The following is a 17,885-nucleotide window of genomic DNA, read 5'->3' on the forward strand; positions in this document are numbered from 1 at the left end:
TTATCTAAAATAACAAAAATATACAGCCTGCAAACATAATCAATAGGCTAATTAATCAAGCACCTCAAGGAAAAGATCAGCAATATGGAAATAAGCTAATATTATATTTTTGTTACCATGATATGTGAAGATATATTTAAGGCATGTGCAGTGATGGGCATTATCTGCGATAATTTACCGGCGATAAATTTTTATCGCTTATCGTTATCGCTCAATTATTTTTTCAGTTATCGTTTATCGTTATCGCCAAAGGCAATATTTGATTATCGCCGATAAATTTTATTTCGAATCAACACACAAGTGGAAAAACCATGAAAAGTAATATTTGTACTAGCCATCTAGTTAATGAAATTAAAATTGAAACCAGTTCTTTTTCAGTGCCTGAAATGTGTGTGCACAGGTCGTTGTCAGGGGAGGGGGCACGCCCCCCTGCAGCGACGGCCTTGACAACACAATAATTTTTAGAGTTGCAAATTGCAATGCAATGAAATGCATGCAACAATTCTCTTGTTGTTTTGCTGCAATCGGCAATCGTGAGTGAATTTTACAATTAAAATGTAAGCGCAACTCTGATTGCAGCATCGTGCATTTTACCGCACTTTTCAAGATCAAGACTCTGGAGAGTGGGATTTTATTGCATAGGCTTAGATTAGGGGCGTAGCAAGTTAAAAGTTGTTCCTGTTTAAAGTTAAAGAAAATTAGCCATGCAGTAAGCATGAAGTAGATAAACTATGTATGACCGTCGAGAAAAGATGCAAGAACAATAGAGTAGCCTAGGCCTATAGTTCAGTGCTCTCGCCAGAGCGAAAAAAGTAGGGAGGGGGGCATCTGCCCAAAGTGAGAGAGCACCAAAATGTTCACCAAATGAACAAGTCATAAAAAAGCCGGTCACATAATAAACGCCATAAGTTTTCGTGGGGCAACAATATTATGAATGCGGAATAATAATTTTGCAAATCAAAGTTAACAAATAACTAATCAACATAATAAGAAATCGGTTTATAAGGAGAGGCCACAGAGACAAAAAACGTAACAAATAATAGCCTAGTGAATTTGAATGAAAAATCATTTAAAATTTAGCCAGAGAACTGGGGAAGCGCTGCAAACTCACTCAGTGGAATCCGAGGATCGGAAGCTCAGGAAGTTTATCAGAGAGTTTTTGGCATTAAATGGCTAATTTTAACATTGAAAACTCCGATATTGTTGTTCCTATATAGGCTAAATTTCGTTTGATTTTGCGTTTTTTGGAATTTTTTCAATTATTGCTGACTTTGCTGTAAACAGCCCTTGAAGCAGAAAGCAAAATACAAAGTTTGGAATTTTTTATGGTATTTTCATTTGATTTAATTATTTTGCCTACTGCACGTAAGCAGCAGTGTAACTCAATTGATAAAAGCATCCAACTGGTGTCTAAAGGTATAATTATAAGCACGACGGTTACCTCAGTGGTTTTATTCTGGATCAAGAGGTTGAAGATTCGATACCCACTGCCGCTGTTGCGATTCTATTCATGCATAACTTATAAAAAGTTTTGTCCCTTTACAGTAGCCTATATTATGTTCGATTATTTGTCATGTTTATGTAAACAGTTCGTGCTGCATGGCATGGGGCAGCGCTAATCAAGAAAAAAAATTATTGTTATCGGACATTATCGGCGATAATTTTATCGTTATTGCTTAACTTTTTTTTGATTTATTGTTTATCGTTATCGCTTTAGGCATTTTTCGTTTATCGATTATCGTTATCGCTTAACTGAAAAATGAGTTATCGCGCCCAACACTGGGCATGTGGCAATGTATTGGAAACATCTGTTATATACAGTACCTAGGTCTGCCCTGATAGCTCAGTTGGTTAGCATGTAACTTCGAGAACAAAGAAGCTTCAAGCGCCGCTGGTTTGACTCTGGGGGTGTGCGCTTGAGCAACGCATTCTAAGGAGTAAGGACTGCTCTCCATTCAGCGGTACCTAATGGATCCCTGGCAAGTGAATCTGCCATCTCTCTAAGAAGCTCTCCGAGTAGATTTAAAGGATTTTTAAATTCCGACTTAACAAAAAAAATGTAAAAAAAGCCTGCTATAAACCTTCACATACAATTTTATTCGTACGTACTCCACTGGTAACCTTGAAGACGACTTACATCATCCTCGAAGACGAGGGATAGCCATCATTATCATAGTAGCCATCATCACTTTGGGAATAAAATAAAACACTACTAAAAAAACATTGAAATGTTAAAACCTAATTGTAGCTGTTTGAAATAGCCACCTGGTGGTAGAAAACAGCCAGAAGGCAAGTTTTTTTTATTAATAAAAAATCAACCAGGTTTGGTAACTACAAAAATTTATTGGTAGAGCTTTCGCCGCCGTAAAGGCGGCTTCATCAGTACTCCTATTCAAATAGAAATAAGGTTCTATTTGAATAAGAGTACTGATTAAGCCGCCTTTACGGCGGCGAAAGCTCTACCAATAAATTTTTGTAGTTACCAAACCTGGTTGATTTTTTATTGATTATTATACGTTTGGTTGAATCCCTCTACATGGATTCTACAATTATTTATGATTAGCAATTCCCAAAACACCGAGAAGCCAGAACTGAGGTTAAGAGTCTGCAGAAACCTTTTATTACTATTTTTTTTTATTAATCTGGAAAACTTCAAAAATGCAATCAACGGTATTGAAAAAAAATTTAGTGAAGTAAAAGCAATGCTATTTATGATAAAAAAAACTAGACGTTCTAAAATTCAAAAACTGACATGCAAATAGAAGAATTAGTTTTACGAACAATTGTTTACGAACAATTGTTTTACGAACAACTCTTTACGAAAAAAACGTCGCACACCCCGCTGAATGGAGAGCGGTCCTTATACGTTAATTTGTTGCTACACTCAATCACACAATCCGAGAGTCGAACCAGCGCCGATTGATCTTGAAGCTTCTTTGTTATATTAGGCAGATCGCGTAGAATTATTCCACCAGAATGACAGTGGTGTTTGGACGCATTTTTATTGGAATTAAAACTACAATCACAAAACGCACTACAGTATTGTAATTTTAATACACACAACGATACCACCAAATTATTACACCCTGAGAGTGTGAAAACCCATTTCAAACTAAAAAAAAGTACCAGTAGCCTAACTGTTTAAGTTAACAAATACGGTTTTAAGAGGTCCTTGAAAAATAGTCACAAATACACACATGCAGTAGCGTAGCCAGGAATTTTGAAAAGGGGAGTTTGACGACCCAGCGGTGGGGGTCTGGGGGAGCTCCCTCAAAAAATTTTGAAAAATTACTTTGAATTTGGTGCGTTTTGAGGGCATTTTCAACAACAACAGTCTGACAGCATTTTCAACAATTTTGTAGGCGAACCCCCACCCCCCCCCCCCTTGGCTACGCCACTGCACACATGGACTAGACTATATCTCATTCTTAAGCGTTTTGAAATTCTTTGTTGTCGAAAGAGAATGGTTATATGGTAGTTAGGCTATAGCTTCCGAGGGTGTGGTTACATCACTGGATAGAAACAATGGAACACCGGGAAGACTCACTTTCCTGATTTTTCTTGGGTTAGGGACAGATAGAGATTCACTGCAAACAGTGGATGGGCTGGGATAGAATGAAAGGCACATTCTGGGATGGAAGATCGAAAATGTCAAGGATGGAACGAGATGGAAACTTTGGATGATGAGATGGAAAACAATCTTCTATCATTCCATCTCAATTACATCATCAAGTTTTCACCGCCATATCAAGACATAGCCTACAAGAGTTGTAAAATAATTTAGTAAAATGTTTTGTTTGATTACGTTTGTTTAAACAGAAATATGTCGATTTTTGTCGTATTAAACCAGCGCGGCTGTTGGTAGACGACTGTTCAAGGAAATGAAGTCGACAACGACAATATTGACACTTTGTGAGTATGACAATGACATAAGCTTACTTTCACATTTAAATTTTAAGATTAGACATTTAAATGCACCACAAGGAAGAATAGGTCGAATGATTCTATTTCTGCAAATACTTGAACAATTAATCAAAGAGTGAGAAACAATGACATTATGTGGTATAGCGCTTTCAAAACTAAAACGCAAACTGTAGCCTAGTAATAAATATAATTCAATTAATCGAGATTATTTCAGTAGGCCTATAGCTACACATAGCCTACTGGTGCATTACAAGGTAAAAAATTAATACATCAAATACGGTACTTTTATCCATAGGAAAGCTACACCGTAGAGTCACCAAAATCAACTTGAAGCAAAACTTTAGCGGTAGAAAAGTGAGTAAGCTACTGCAAATCCAAACACACACCGGACAATAGCTTAATCATCGTGAAAACAAAACAAAAGAAGCAGCCACTTCAACGCCGCCTTATAATCCCCCGGCTTAATCCGCAAAAACTTGTTGACAAAACACCTGCAAGCATTGAGAAAACAAACATTTCTCTACGTGATACCTATACTCTTGATGTTTCACATGGTTTGGTTGGTTTTGAATCTTTATCTTAGGACTGACAAAGCTTTGTTTGTTTGTTTGTTTGTTTGTTTGTTTGTTTTTCATATCTTTATCCTGCATTGCGGGAAAGCGGAATTGATCGCTATGCATCGGTTTACGCCTTCCGACGTACACCTGACCCACGCTGCAGCCGACGGCAATGTCTGTTTCCGGTTGTCTACTCTACTTATGACTTAAATTTAGTACTATTACTCGAATTCGATCGCTGTGTAGAGGCAATTATCGTAAAGTTTCTTGCCCAGAGAAACAACAGCAAGTGCGGATGGCTATTAGGATTAAGGTAGAGTGAAAAAAAACTTTCTATAAAGTTTTTATTAGCTTGGGGTTGGAAAACTTGCCAATTACTACTAAACAGGGGCGGATCCAGGTATTTACTTTAGAGGGGGCGATGTCATTGACATTCAGGCAAGTGATCAGCCAGGCACAAACAACGACGGGGGTCTCCCCTAGAAAATTTAGATCAAATTTGATGCGTTCTGAGAGCATTTCGAACACAAATTATGAGAAATTGAAATTCTATAACTTAAAAAACCTTCAACAATGCTGTTGTTTAACAAACGGAGGGATGAAAAGCTGATATGCCCTTGCCATGTCAAGTTGAAGCCTGAGCAACCTAGCAGCATTTACAGTTGAGACTGAAGGTTTCACTCTTGATTGTTTCACGGCAATTTAAAAATTGACCTCGGAAAGATAATAACAGGTAATTCTGTCTTCCCAATACTGATACAGACATCGAGGTTGTTATAGACTTACTGTATAACTTCGAGGTTTTATTCCTCTGACGAGTTTTGAATTGTTACAAAGAGCAATGAGGAAAGGTTATGCATACATTCAACATAATGAGCAACAAAAGTGGGGGCCAGGTCAAAACACTGGGTTATGCTCCACCCCCCGTAGAATCGCCACTATAGGCTAGGTATCGATTGTAAATTTTTATTTTGGACCAGCGAAACACTACAATTTGTACAATAGAATGGCAGCTAAACATAATTAAATGACGACCAAAAGATATAGTCCTCCTGAAAACGTGTCATGCACGGTCGTTGCACCAGACAAAAAAGAAACTAACAATAACAGAAACAACTATTTCTGGACTTCACAAATAAATCGAAAATAAAAAGCTACTTTGCCGGTACGGGTAATACTAACAGGTGTCGTATTTTGACTACAACGCAAAGTCAAGTTTGCGGTTTCTACTGTTGGCAAATCGATTTATCACGTAGTCTGTGTCAATTAAAATGTCCCGATGCTGGTATAGTAAGGCCAATCCATTTAGTCTTTCCTCGCCGATGTTGTTCCTCAGCCAGGTTTTCAACGACCGAAGAGATGAAAAGCTTCTTTCGGCTGATGCTACGTTGACTGGCAAGGTTAATAGCATTTTTAGAAGAGAGCGTACGATTGTGTACACATTTTCATCACACTGTTGTAAAGCTTCTTCCGCAGTCATCGGTAAGACTGCAGCAGTCGCCGGAACAGTTTTATTTTCCCACTTCTCCTTCCACAGTTGGATCTCTGAACCTTGAGCAGATTCCACTGATTCTACACTATATATATGACGTAACCAGCCGTTGTAGGCATTGAAAATGACTTTTGTCAATGCTATCGGATCGATACTTGAGCAATTTTGTGGTAGCAATGATGTTAGGTGTCAAGATGCTAAAGTCTCATCGAAAAAAATTGAGCTTTGCTGTTTCTAGATGCAATTTCAAGGTAGAATTCCAATGGTTTTAGTTCCACGTTTGACCGTCAAACTTGCCAATAACCTGCTCTGTCAACTAACTTATCTAAGCTAAGGGATTTATCGCTATGCTCTACACTACAGTGCTGGCAAAAAGTTTAGAAACTTTTTAAATTTTAGTAATTTCGTTCGGTAATTAGACTCTGCGACGAAATAATAGCCTTATACTCTGTTATTATTATAGCCTACCTTGTAGCCTAACCTAATCTTTGAACATGGCAAAAGACTTATTCAGCATTGCTTTCGATATGTTGTTTTCCAAATCGTATACATATAAATGAAGAATAAAGCTACTTTCATGGGTTTTAGGGGGGGCGATCGCCCCAATCGCCCCCCTCTGGATCCGCCCCTGCTACTAAAACTAATTGTGCAAAATTAGAATGTAATCTGACGAAAGCTTAATCTGCCACCAGCCACTTGAAAATTTACCATTGGGCCATTCCGTGTCAATTCACACAGTCAAGAAATTCAACCTCTTCAATTTTTCTTAAATTTTACACACGTTTTCACTATCTTATATGATGAACACCTGCAAAATTTGAGTGAAATTTATTGAGAAACACGAGAGTTGTAAAGCATTTAGTTTGGGGGGGTCTGCCGATATGCAACTCAGTGGTGCGTAACGATGTTTGAAGGCTAACAGCGTAGCTATGGCTGTATGCATTGACTTCAAACTTGGCACAGCAAAACAATTTTATTTTTAATATATTTTTTTGGATTTTGTTTAAATAAAACTTTCTTCGTTTTCAAGTTGACGTATGGATTGCTTGTGATGACGTCACATTCTCGTTCCGCATGGACTGCTTTATGGCAGGGTTGCCAGGTTGGCCTGTTTGGGGTCAACTTTCAGAAATCTGGCTCTTTTTGAAGCTGTTTGGCCCCCAAATTTTTGTTGGCCCGTTGGCTCTTTTTGAGCAGGCTGAGAACTATTTCCTAGATTTTTCTGTAAAGCTTCAGCAATATGGAAATTAAAACGTATTGTTTTGGCAACTCTTGACTTTCTGATTTTTCATCCTGTTTTCTTTTCATACGCGGTAACGCGGCTCTGATCTGACCGAGTCTGACATCAGCATGACCTTTTTCTAGTGAGTTGAAGGATTGCCAGGTTGGCCTTTTTGGGGCCAATTTCAGAAATTAGGCCTTTTGAAAGCCAGTTAGCTCTCCAATTTTGGGTTGGCTTATTGGCCCTTTTTGAAAACCAGTTGGTTCCTTAAATTTTAGTTCAGCCCTTTAGTTTTTTTGTACCTTGTTTGGCCGTTTTCAAAGTATTATTATTATTGTGTTTGTTGGACTTGATCCAGGAAGACTAGGATGCCAAAGAAGTAGAAAGCAGGATTTGAGAGCGGTAGGAAATACAATAGTACGGTAATTGGGGAAAAACTTACCACAGACATTGCGTATGCTGTGAACTCGAATGGGAGGATGATGGTGAATTGAATGAGGAAATGTTTATTTAACTGTTAGATAACTTGCTCGGTGGAATCAGGGATATCTAGAGAAGGGGATATAAAGGCTTGCAGCGATTGCCTTATTTTCATGACACTACCAGGGTGGTAGTTTGTAGTGCGTTAAACAGTAGCGCACCCAGCATGGGGCTAAGGGGGCTCAAGCCCCCCCCAAACCCAATGAAGTTTTTCTATGTTCCCCATTTAAGCTATACCATTTGCTTACAGGTTAGATATGAAGAAGACACAACAATACAACAGGGTTGAGCATTATAGCAATATATTTTACATATTCACAAATAGTTTTAACAGTCGAACGTTTACGGCTTAACTTTAAGCCTGGTCACAGCGGTAAACCATAATCTCTTCGTGGGAAAATTGTAACGTAAGATTCCCAAATCCGTTCGTCTGCATGCAATGACCCAAAAATAAACACACTTTCGAAACGTCTATTCAAACAGTGTATTCCAGTAAAATTAGCCCGAGGCTATCGAAAATAGGTGTAACGCCTACACCTCTAAAAAAACTGTCACTACAATACAGATTAATTGGATAAAAGACGGAACTTTTGTCCAGCTAGCAAGCACTAAGCCAACAGTTAAATGAGCGGCCAACTTTCAAGCAATCATTTTACGAATGACCAGAATAGATATCAATATCTCAAATTCACGTATGCAGTACTGTGACGCAATAATGAAAAACAATTATGAAGTCATTCAACAGGTGTTCGAGCTAGTGAACCAATGCATTCATGTTTAAACAGGCCCAAACAGGTCCAAACAGATTTAAACAGGTCTGACACAAGTCTTATTAACGCTGGTGCAATTTTGGCACATTTTCTAGCAACTTCCATGACGTAATATTCAGTAGACTTGAACGGTTTTATATGACGTTTGATTTGTACAGAGATTGGCCGTAACATAGCGGCCCCTAGTTATGACAGTCTAACATGGCATAACTAAAAAAGAATTGAAGGACAATCGTGAGCCAATGAATAAAACACACGATACACAAATTTTTTGAATCACTCACGTTTAAGTTAATACGCAAATACAAAGGGCATGCAAAGAATGAACAGCAATAAGAATAAACACGACGATACATGAAATTGGTACCATAGGTATTAGGTACACGCAAAACGACGCGAAATACAATGGTTGCGCTAATAACCGACTGTTCCGGGCTCAGACAAGGGTCGGCCACCGCAGACAAAACCAAGCTCAAACCCTAACACTTAGGTGTTCTTTACGGGGGCGAGGCACGAAATATCCCTCAACACGTAGTCTACTTTCACTTTCCCCGTACTCTCATCATAGTTGCAGACGGCAACTTTGGCTCTACGAACCACAGGCTTCCCTTTCCTAATTTGTGGAACTACCTCATGCACCCTCCCAAGTTGATACTTCCCACGTTTACCAATGTCTTGGAGAGAACCTACCACTACAAGTTGACCAGGCTTCAAATTCTCGGCCATTTTTAGCCATTTTTTCCGGCCCTGAAGACCTGGCAAGTAAAAATCGATCCATTTACTCCAAAACTGCTGAGAAAGTGACAAATTGAACCGATAATCCCTTCTTAATTGGTCACGATCATGTGGTTGCCCAACAGCACAGTATGGGTCTAAGTATGGGGTCAAAAGTGAGGCAGGGGTGATGACAGTAAAATCCCTAGGGTCGTCACTCAAAGGTACCAAAGGGCGTTCGTTCACGATCCGAACGGCACTGCCTGTGTACGTAAGCAGTTCAATAAAATTGGGCTTACGAATTGAAGAGTCCAAAATGTGAAAAAAGTATTTGGTCACATCAGCCATGAAACCAAATCTTTCAAGCCGAAATCTAGCCAAGACATCTGCCAGAGGGTTTAACAAGTCAGACAATTCAGGACAAGAAGACATTACATCATTTACACAAGTTCCTCGGAATTCAGATTGTTTTAAAGCCTTCTTCTTTAAATCAGCAGCACTATCTGACGCCAACACAAAATTGTTAGGTAAATCAATAACTTCCTTCAACGGAACAGGTATCTCAAATCGACCATCTTTCAACTCAATATTCGGTTCGACAAGTTCTCTAGCCAAAATATCATTGCGAGACAATTCACAGGTTTCATTTTGCAAAGTCAAATCCTGAATGACTTTATTCAGGTCTGCTATTTCCATATCGCGAGACTCAATTTTACGCTGAAAGCCAGAGATGACATCCGACTCTGAAGACGTCTGCACTCTGCACACTTTAGCAACGCTTTCAATTAAGGGTGACTTACCACCACAAGCCAACCAACCGAGAGGAGTGAGCAAAGCATGCGGTTCACTACGATTGTCACCAACACGCTCTTCTTTTGCACACATCAAATAAGCGTTGTCGTTGCCAATCAGTACATCTACAGTACTACAATCATTCAAATGAAACATATTCACGTCATGAAAATGACGGAAACCACTTAAATCTTGTTTATGAGGTAAAGTTTTAACATCGTCAGCCCAAGCTGGGTTAACCACCGAGGTTATATCACAAAACAGTTCATCAGTCTCTAACGACTGGATGTTGAGTTTAACAAGGTCAGCACAAGTAGGTTTCTGACCAGCCAGAGTATCCATTTTAAACGACGCTTTATCATACGGTTTAAGACCAAGTTCGCACACCAAGTCACTCGAAACAAAGGTCAACTGCGAACCAGGATCATGCTGACAATACACCAACTTCGATTTGCCAGTCATTGGAGTCAAAACACGAGCAGCAGTAACGCGGTTAAAGGCTGCTTTAACATTTCCAATCTTAACATTACGCACAGGAACTCTGGCACCAGCATCATCTTTACCGATCGAATCCAGAGAATCACGTGACGTCACATAAAAATCATGCAGAAGAAAATAGTGTTTCCTATCGTTGGTAGGTCCACACTTACGACAGTTATTTGCATGATTACAGTCTCTAACCATATGCTGGCGCAAACAATTCAAGCATTTGCCAGCTTTCACAATGACATCTCTCCGATCTTTAGGTGTCAAGCGCAAAAATTCTTTACAATTAGACAAAAAATGATATTCAACTTGACCACGTGACGAACAACAAAAACATGCCGGTATGTCACTACGTCTGGCCACACCGCCGCGCGGTGCGCCAACAGCAGTCGAGTACTGCGAACTCCCTGAAATCACATTATCATGGGGTTTTACCGACGTCTGCCTAACCGGACATGAAGGCAATTTTCCTTTGCCAAACTTTTTAAAATGCTGCGACTCATCAGAATCGCCCATTAGCATAATGCTAAAATCAGTCGACTTGCGCGTTTCCTCCCGTACTACAAAATCAAACAAACTCTGAAAAGTAGGTTCCTCAGTGCTACCATACTGATCACCTAAAAAGTCAAGATAACGCTGCTTAGCGTCAAACGGGAGTCGCTTAGCCAAATCCAAAACAAAACGTCCTTCTAATTTATCACGCTGACCATAAGCTTTCGCGTAAAGCAAACACTGCGACAATTCATCTTTAAACTCTTTCAAATCACTGGAAGAGATAGAAGTCAATTTGCTACCATAGCGATACTTTCTAATTTCTGGTTCTGCGAAAAGACCTCCACGAACCCCAAAACGTTGGGACAAGCGAGCTAACGACATTTCTATCCTGTCTTCCTCTGACAAGCCAGGAGTGTCAGAAACCAAATTAGCAATCGTTTGTGCAGCTGTTCTAACACAAGCTGCTTGCAACAAAGTCAAACGAGTTCCCTTAAAGGGCGAAGCTGCCATCAAGGCCATAACACGATTTTTAAAGAAGACAAATGGCATATTATTACCATCGTAACCAATCAAGGCCGCCTTATCGAAGAACGTCCTACTATTTTGGTATTCAAAAAAGCAATCCTGCTGTTGAGAACTCGATTTAGCGGGAGAAGACAAGCTATATCCCTTAAGGGGCTGAGTGGGCTCAGTCACATGCACAGCCCGATCACGATCCTCACACACGTTAAAATCAGGAGACGCGATACGCCTCTCACAACCACCCAAATTACGTGTAGCTGGGCGATCAAAAACTAGCGGCGCAGAAAACTGTGAAGGCGGCAAAGCATTACTGCTAATGGCGGCCCCGTGACCTGTACGCTCTGGGGGAGGAGTTCGGTTGTAATTTGCAGACCTTGGCTCTACAGCCTTCGGAAGACCCTTAGCCGCGGCCCCGAGACCTCCTGAAACAGCTGGAAAACATGTGGATTGTACAGGTCCACTTACAGATTGAACAGGCGTCTGGAAAAGGTTAGGTAAATTAAACTGTGATTGATGTTCACTTCTGGAATGCCTAGAAGAGCCCTTCCTAGAGCTACGCCGGGAGCCCGCCTCTGATCGATATTCAGCTAAAACTACCTCTTTACGTTGTTCAGCCCTCAACTGAGCGTCTTTGAGTGCGAACTCAGCAGCTCTCGCGGCAGCCTCAGCAGCTCTCGCTTCGGCCTCGGCTTGTATCTGGAGCTCCTCTCGTCTTAGCTGTAGGTTAATTTGTGCAATTATTCGTGACGAGCTCCTTGACATCCTAGTGCTTACATTTGAGGCGCTATCCTCAGGATGTATGTCAGCATCTAACCTATCTGACAACTCACTTTCTTTTTGTTCGAAGTTATTTTTCAACGAGTTAAATTCGGGATCTACCCTATCACGAAGTTCTGCCAAGATTGCAGAGTTAACAATTTTACTCAAAAGAGCATGGAAATGCCGTAATTCCTCTTCTAAAGTAGATAAGTTAGATCGAAAAATTAACAGTTCCTGCTTATCACTCAAAGAACCTAGGGCCACAGAAAGTTTCCCAATTTGAGTCAAAATATCCCGTCTAAGATGCCGGGCCTCTCGAACTGACTTAGCCTCATCGTTAATGGGTCCCTCCCCAGAATGGCCTGCCCGACCGCAAAGAACATCATCAGGCTTAAACTCAGTCGAGTCGACGGCGGTCGAGTCCCTGTCACCACCGAGTGCAGACATATTAAATGTTAGGGCTAAATTTAACAATTAAAAAAATTAAGTTACACAAACACACAAATTAAGTTATAAAAAACTTAACTGCAAATACCGTAAAAATACAAAAAAGAATTTAAATGCACGATACCGTAGCTGTACGAGTATGAAGTCCTAAAGTCCACAAAACTTGCTTGGATTCTTCGACTTGAATCTTCAAGCACAGATGGATTGCCTTTAATCTTCTTTCTTGCCAATAAATGTCAAGTTATTTTTCTTCTGTACCAAACTGAGAAGAAATGTCTTTACTTTTTAGCTTAAAGTTCTTCAGTTGCCTACCGAGAAGAAATGTCTTTAATTTTCTTTGCTTCTTTAGACTACCAACCAATAAGATCTTCTTTTATTATTTCTTTGCTTCTAAGTGCTTCTTAGCCTACCAACTACAAACTTCGTCTTTTATTTTTTTATGCTTCTAAGTGCTTCTTGGCCTACCAGCTAACAAGAACTCGTCTTTTATTTTTTTTTGCTGCCTGTGCTTCCGTACAAACACTAGCCAGAGAATCGTCTTTTATTTTTTATGGTCACAGCGGTAAACCATAATCTCTTCGTGGGAAAATTGTAACGTAAGATTCCCAAATCCGTTCGTCTGCATGCAATGACCCAAAAATAAACACACTTTCGAAACGTCTATTCAAACAGTGTATTCCAGTAAAATTAGCCCGAGGCTATCGAAAATAGGTGTAACGCCTACACCTCTAAAAAAACTGTCACTACAATACAGATTAATTGGATAAAAGACGGAACTTTTGTCCAGCTAGCAAGCACTAAGCCAACAGTTAAATGAGCGGCCAACTTTCAAGCAATCATTTTACGAATGACCAGAATAGATATCAATATCTCAAATTCACGTATGCAGTACTGTGACGCAATAATGAAAAACAATTATGAAGTCATTCAACAGGTGTTCGAGCTAGTGAACCAATGCATTCATGTTTAAACAGGCCCAAACAGGTCCAAACAGATTTAAACAGGTCTGACACAAGTCTTATTAACGCTGGTGCAATTTTGGCACATTTTCTAGCAACTTCCATGACGTAATATTCAGTAGACTTGAACGGTTTTATATGACGTTTGATTTGTACAGAGATTGGCCGTAACAAAGCCTTCATCAGGAATCTGAAAATAAGTTAATTAAAAAATGCAATAAATTTCAACTTCTTGAAAGTAAATTCACATTAGGAAAAGGCAACAACATACTGTAGGCTAAATAGCTACAAAAAAATATGCACCGCAGGGAACGTGATATATCAAGTAAATGTTAAGCAGAATGGACGCGCCTCCAGCAAATAATTGTTTGTTTGAATTTGGGTTGTAGCGTTAACAGTGCTTCTTGAATTTTGGTGTCAAATTGGGATTTGCCTTTGCGTAAAATTTTAAATGAGTCAGCAGAGAATTTTTGATTTATGCAAAAAGGACACTCCATGGCATGGTCTTTGATGGTAGCCTACCTTTTTTCAACCCTATCTTAATACGAGCTGTTTTCGTACGCGGAAAGCACGTCACGGGCTATTTTAGCCCCCGGGCTAATTAATCGCTAATAACGGGAGCTATGAAAATCACAGAGCCAAAATATTTTACAAGATAATAGCAATGTGTATTGTGCGTATAGAAATTAAATTTTTACCCAACAAATTTATTGAAATAAAGTGTTTGAGATGAAAAGACGTCAGAAAGTCGGTTTTTATTCTGCTTTCCCAAAAATAGCTTCAAAATTGAAAGTTTTGAATTATAGCATAAAGTAATGCTAAACTAAACAAAAAATTACTTTTGCTCATAAATATAAGGCATTTTTCGGCGTTTTTACATTTCAAAGTAATTGCAGTAACATTTATATTGCATTTACATTAAATTAAACATAGTTATTACTATATTTGATTTAATTCGCTCTGCTTTGCTTGGCATTGAGCACTTTTTGTAGTACCGTATTAACAGTTTTCATTGTTTTACATTAAATTATATATACCTAGCATTGCACGAAAATGTCTAGCCACCTGAGACGAAATGCTTTATTGTGAAGGGCAGGAAGGTAAAAAAATGACCAGTGTAGGTTCAAAAAATTCGAAAAGAACAAAAACTAAAAGTTAAGAAATTCCAGCATATTTCCGTTTGAGAAATATTTCACTACTGAAGTGGGGCGTCCTCATTAAACCCCGTGTCGCTACAATAGGGTTAACTCTCTAAAGTTCAGATGCTCCCGTAATGGTGTAAAACTGTAGGCCTATACGACATTTGAGCAGAGAGACGAAAGCGTCTGAAACTTTAATTGAAAATACGAACTAATTTTGAATGTTTTTTAAGTAGGAAAAATGTCCACATTAAATTTACTGTTTACAAAATTAGTGTTTTGTTTCAAACTGTTTTCGTGCTAGTTGTTGTTTTCGCACTTATTTGTGTTGGCAAACGGAAAGCTAATTCTATTTTGTCATACATGACGAAAAAGTCGAGATCTATAGAAGGTTGCGAGAGTGGATGTAGGGATGAGGATGCTGATGGTGCTAGTAGCATAGGGTTCACTAGGCCAACTTCTAATCTGATTGAGAGAACGAATCTTGATGTATCGGCAGCCGGTGGGTTGTGAGCCGTGAGTGCCTTTAAATGGTAATCAAAGGGATAGGCATTGCCCTATTGTCACTGTTACGGTACCATTGTCGCAAATCACTCGGCCGACATTTCTGAATTAGCCCCCCCCTAAAAAAATTTCTGGGTGCGCTACTGGCGTTAAACATGTGGTTCTTTTTAAAATTGTAGAAAGTTTTGTAGTGCAGCTGGTACAGTCAGCTACAGAAGACAGTTAGCAAATGTTACGTAGAGCATATTTAAAGATTACTTGTTTATAAAGACAGTTGAAAAGTTACCAGTAAGCTGTTTTTTTTAACAAAGCCTTTGCAGTAGGCTAGATGTAAAGCAAGTACACGAGTAGTTGAATTAACAAGAAACCATTGAGCATGCTGTGAATATCCAGGCCTGATGCTAACAGCGCAATGCAAGTTATCATAACAAGATTTATTAAACTACTATCGGTGCCAATTGTCATTTTACAATTAAACACAGATTATTTACAATAAACAAAAGCCCTTTTATTGTCAGACGTAATAAAAGCCTTCGTATCCCCTTCTATAGATATCCCTGGGTGGAATTTATTGGGATCACATTCTTTGCATGCCTTTTTGTAAATTGTTAATTTGTTATTGTTGTGTCTCTCCAGAAGCATGATCTTACATGCTGTATGGTATGTTATGTTTCAGTGCTGCAATGTCTGTGCTACTTCTGGAAATAACGTTAAACTGGCTGATTGATTCCTATTTCAAACAATAATGTTTGTCGATTTTCCTTATTTTTGTGTACACAGTAACTATTTACTAAGGTAGTACCGGTACTTTAATTATCTTGTTTATCAGTTTATAGGTGAAATATGTAGCTATATTGCTAAGAATGTGTTGCTAATTTACTGAAATTGCTTCTTAGTACCCTACTTGAAAATTGAGTTGGCCCTATTTTTGGCCCCTTGTTTTAGAAGTTGGCTCTTTTTTGGCCCTTTTTAAACGTGCAGTTGGCCCCTTGCCAATTTACATCTGGTAACCCTGCTTTATGGAGATTCTGGCGATTGAAAACAAATCACAGTCACAGAGGGTACCTCTAAATACCCATTGTCGGGCATTGTCGGCTTTTTGGGGGGTTGTGGAGCATTTTCAGGGGTTGTCGAACATTTTCAGGGGTTTCAGGTATTGTAGAGTAGGCTAACTCAGGGGTAGGCAAACTACGGTCCGCGGGCCACATTGGTGAACGATAGCAATGGACTGGAGGCAGGCGTGGTTCTTTGTGAGAAATTGTTGAAAGGTTTGATATGCTTCTAAACAACTGACATTAGTCCCACAGCCGACTTAACTTATCCCGGGGGGAATTATTTTTTGTTATTATTAAGGTTGAAATTATCCATCGATTATACATTTTGTGGGGCTGGCTCAGCTGAAACCAACGCTGAGCCAAATGACGTCAGTTGAAACAATCTGAAACTTGAATTGTTATATAGTTTTCATCATAATTTCAATCAATTACCGTAGGCTATATGTCTGCAAACATAGGCGCTGACTTTTATTTTTGCACGGGGTGGCGGATAGCACAATATGGCAACCTAATAACTTTCAAACTGCATGTTTTTGTTTGATTTTTACTAAGCGTGTTTCGTAGATGCAATTGTCTTTTCACACCTGATTTGTAGCTCGATAATTTACAAAGCAACTTTAAAACAAAGCACAGGAGGTATGTCGTGAATTTTATTGTTACGTTGCTGCTCTGACACTTAACACTTGGCAAAAGTATTTTTGTGAACAGCAGCTCTGTCAATCCAACTGTTAGCCTAATCAACTGGTCAAGTTGTAACCGTGAAGCTTCAGCTTGATAAACATTTACAATTAGGACGTGGTTCAATCGCTGTTGCGTCATGGTAGATCGCAGGTAAGTTTTTAGGCGCCTGAGTGCACTAAACGATCGCCTCGCAGGTGGTGGAAGGCAACGTCGATAAGTATATTTTCACAATGCAGACCACGTTGGAAGCATTAATGAAATTGTTTCATTGCTTGCAAATAGATCAAGCAGTTGCGACATAGTTGCAAATCGGACAGAATGCTCTATCTTTGCATCTATCGTATTCTAGCCACGGGAAGTCGCTCTCCCACGATTTTTGATAGCTCCTCCCTTCAACAGCGATTATCCTGCTCGTGCTGGGTTCTTCCACCTCCCTGATAATGCTAACGCCTTTTGGCAGTGGCACACTTTCGTTTCGTTCAGGCGTTTGGTCACTTTCATGCTAGCTGAAATCCTGACTAGACGGTAGACGCAACAAAAAATGACTCAATGGAGGGCTGCAATTTTGAACGCTTTTTCAGTGGCATCTTTAAGCTGAATAAAACTGGAATGTCGGCGAAAACTTTTACTGGACGACTTTTCGTAATTTTTTCTATGATGTAATGTAACAAGCAACTCCTGTGTCAGACCAATAAATTCCCGCCTCACAGTATGTCACGCATTGACACGGTGACGCAATATTACTGCATGAAGTAGATAACAAAGTAGAAATTAAAGCATGAAGTAGATGAGAGTACACTCCAATTGAAATCGGAAAATAATTCAAAATGCAAAATGTTGAGTAATTGAAAAAGGTTGCTTTTATTATTGGGAATTGGCAGGGGGTG

Source organism: Aplidium turbinatum, chromosome 1 (genome assembly GCF_918807975.1).
Source record: "Aplidium turbinatum chromosome 1, kaAplTurb1.1, whole genome shotgun sequence".
Classification (NCBI taxonomy): Eukaryota; Metazoa; Chordata; class Ascidiacea; order Aplousobranchia; family Polyclinidae; genus Aplidium; species Aplidium turbinatum.